Below are 3,634 nucleotides of genomic sequence, written 5' to 3'. Positions count from 1 at the left end.
GCCCAGGTGCCCCTGATTCTGACTTGACAGCAGGCTGTGTGAGCCCCTCAGCTCCGTGGGGCCTCTTCCCCAGGCCCCAGCGTGGGGCATTGACAGGTCAGTCCACTCTCCCCACAGCCGGCCTCCTGGTTAGCAGGTGAGCAGCCAGGGCTGGCGGCGGGAGGTGATGTCAGTCACACGTCCCGTCTCCTCGCTAGGCTCAGGGCCTGGTCAGCCACACCCCTGTCCCCGCAGCACCGGGATGGGGTGCCCGGCCTGCAGCCTTACCGGCACCCTCCCATTCCCAGTGACTCCATTCACTGGGAACACCCCACCCGCTGATTTCCCCATATGGAAAGAAAGCTTCCCATCCCTCCCTGGTGTGAGGCAAGCCGAAGGCAGCTGACACCCTGCCCGTGACCCCTCATGTCCGCCACAGGGAGCAGGGGCAGGGAGGAGGCTGGAGGGATGGCGGGACCAGTCCCCCTGTTGTTTTCTAGAGTCCTGAAGTGTCTGGTCTTAATTGTTGGGCTCTCTGTCTAGAATGCCATGAATGTAACACTTCCTTGTCTGCAGTCCAGGGTCCTACTCGCCAATTCCAGGGCAAGCAGAGACTTCCCTGCCACATGCTTCTCTCTGCAGAGACGAGAAGGGACGTGTTTAAGCTGCCTTCACCAAGCACCCTGAAAATGAAGCCTGGCGGTGTGGGAACCTTGACTGACGCGGATAAATTCAAGACCCAGTCGGCCACACTCAGTGTGCTTATCATTATAAAAACGCTGAGAGGTGCCCAGGGGGCTCAGTCTGTCAAGCAGCCGACGTCGGCTCAGGGCGTGATCTCGTGGTTCGTGGGTTTGAGCCCCGCGTCCGGCTCTGGGCTGACAGCTCGGAACCTGCTTCGGAACCTCCATCACGCTCCCTTTCTGCCCCTCCCCCTCTCTCAAAAATAAATATTTAGAATATTTTTTATTAATGCTGAGAACTTGTGCTGGGCTGGGCACCCCTTGAACACCCCAAGGTGAGACCCGTGAAGTCCAGATAATTCGTTGTGGCTCCTTCCTTCCTTTTCACCCTCCTGCACCTTTAGCTTTCAACCCCATTTCATTCAGCAGTGTCCTTTGGTCCGGAGGCTGCCACCGTGTGGCTGCAAAGCGTTACTGCACCTGTGAGGACACGGGCTCTAGACTGGTCTTCTCTGCAGTCACAGAGCCTCGGACGGAAAGGGAATTTTGACACCGTCTAGTTCTGACTCACTGGGGGCTGTGGCAGGTGAAGCCCAGCGTCACTCAACCCAAATGAGAGGAGGGACACCGTATGGGAAACTGGCATCTTGCTCAGGTATGTTTAAATGTTTGAGGATGTTGAAAATGTGGCTGTTTCTAATACATTAAAATACCAGTTTCTTTCAAATGAAAGCAAACATAAAAGTGGAATCCGTCACCAGCATCCCCCGGCCCCTCCCCAGCCCCTGGGGGTCGGCACGCTGTCTTTCTGGCTCTCTGTTACCTCCCTCAGCATTATCCCCGCAAAGGGGTGCTCAGCTCGTGTCTTCCGTTTCTCCCCCAAACGTTCCGCATGGTTCAGCTTTTCCGGTCTATAAATTCTGAATTAATGATTCTAACTCAATCAAAAGTTCAGTAGAATAAATGGAATACCATGGAATAAGAATACCCACTTTGAAAATAAGCATGAAGTTATAAATTCGATAATTGTTATTCTGTTTCTATTTATGCGGGGGGAGGGGCGAATATTTACAGACCTTAAAATCGCACTTGGTACTCTTTTCAACAGTAAGCTGTTGTTTTGGATTAAGATAGTATGGACTAGTCACATTATAATATTCAACAGCGTCTCACAGAGCCATGAATGGCCAGGAAGAAGGGCTTCCTTCTCCATCTGCTAAAGACCTGTTCGCTGTTTTAAAGACGGTGTTGTGGTAACAAGGTGCTACAGTGAGAGGATCGGGCTAACGGATCTCCGAGTTCACTTAAAACTCAGTCATTGCAGCCTTGGTGTGGCTTGGGTAGAGCCCTGACCTGCGCCTTTCTGGCTGGAAGTCTAGTGCGAAACCCCCCGTTGGGCCCAGGGCCCCTGCCCATAGGGCGTCTCTCTCCATCTCTCCTTCTTCCTTCAACCCTAAAGTCGCAGTCAGCTACGCGTAGCGGAGACGTTGGTAGAAAAGGTCTGTAGACCACGGCGCCCTGAGGCACGGCTGGGAAAAGACGGCTGGTGCTTTGGAAAGTGGAAGGTGTTTGCATGTCCTCCCTCCCTTCGTAAGGTTAGTCTCTCTTGGAGCCTCTTGCGCTGCTTCGGTTCCAAAGCACAGGGGCCGTAGGAAACCGTCACTGAAATAGCCTGCTTCAGAAAGCAATCATGACCATCGATAGGACTCCCCTGTGACCCCGCAACAGCACTGCTGGGGATCTACCCAAGGGACACAGGAGTGCTGATGCATCGGGGCACATGTACCCCAATGTTCATAGCGGCACTGTCAACAATAGCCACATCATGGAAAGAGCCTAAATGTCCATCACCTGATGAGTGGATCAAGAAGATGTGGTTTATATACACAAGGGAGTACTACATGGCAATGAGAAAGAATGACATCTGGCCATTTGTAGGAAAGTGGATGGACCTCGAGGGAGTCATGCTAAGCGAAATAAGTCAGGCAGAGAAGGACAGATACCATATGTTTGCACTCATAGGTCTAACAGGAGAAACCTAACAGAGGACCAGGGGGAGGGGGAGGGGGTGATGGACATGGAGGAGGGCACTTGTGGGGAGAAGCACTGGGTGTTATATGGAAACCAATTTGACAATAAACTATTATAAAAAAAAAGAAAGAAAGAAAAGAAAGCAATCACGAGACATTCCTTGGAACTAAAGACAAACAGACCACAGGTGCTGGTTTCATGTTCCTCAAGCAAAACTAATCCTCTGGGTTTGGGGCACAGCCGGGCTTCTGTGCCCGTGACCCAGCAGGCAACTGTGTGTGTGTGTGTGTGTGTGTGTGTGTGTGTGTGTGTGTGTGAGGCAGGGCAGTTACCTCCCCTCCACTCCCTTCCCTGGAACTTGATAGTCATCGAGAGGTTAAAGCTTAAGGCCCAGCCCAGCCCACTGGCTCTGATAAATAGAGGAGGAGGGAGAGGAGATGAGGGTTTCTGGGACCAAGTGCCCGCAGAGTGGTAGGAGGACCAGGCTGAGAAGGAAGGTACCGGGACCAGAGGCTCGGAGGGACCGGTGGTGGCCTGCCTGCATCCCCACCTGGACATGGGCTCCGGGACCCGCCCCTTGCGACCACTTCTTCCGGTGCTGCTGCTGCTGCTGCTACAGGTGAGCCGGGTGGGCGCCCAGGACCTGGGGGGAGGGGCGCCTGGGGGCTCTGTCGGTTGGGCTGGGCGTCTGCCTTCGGCTCAGGTCATGATCTCACCGCGTGTGGGTTCGAGCCCCGTGTCGGGCTCTGTGCTGACAGTTCGGCGCCAGGACCCTGCTTCAGATTCTGTGTTTCCCTCTCTCTCTGTGCCCCCTCTAAAAAATGAATAAATGTTAAAAAAAAAAAAGCACCCGGCCAGGGATCCATTTGCGGCAGGACTGAAGGCACAGCTCACGGCGGCCGTGCCCCTGCTCTGGTGACAGGCGGGCAGAGGGGCCGAGG

The 3,634-nt window shown here is 54.1% G+C and overlaps 1 long non-coding RNA gene across 1 annotated transcript in view; it reads right to left on the bottom strand.

Annotated features, from left to right (window-relative positions):
* Positions 1-3,634, bottom strand: part of LOC115275008 — an 11,542-nt gene that overhangs the window by 3,821 nt on the left and 4,087 nt on the right. The gene's annotated exons all lie outside the window — the stretch shown is intronic.

This window comes from Suricata suricatta, chromosome 12 (assembly GCF_006229205.1).
Source record: "Suricata suricatta isolate VVHF042 chromosome 12, meerkat_22Aug2017_6uvM2_HiC, whole genome shotgun sequence".
NCBI lineage: Eukaryota > Metazoa > Chordata > Mammalia > Carnivora > Herpestidae > Suricata > Suricata suricatta.
Note: the sequence above shows the minus strand (reverse complement) of the source record. Positions and strands in the feature narration are given on the sequence as shown.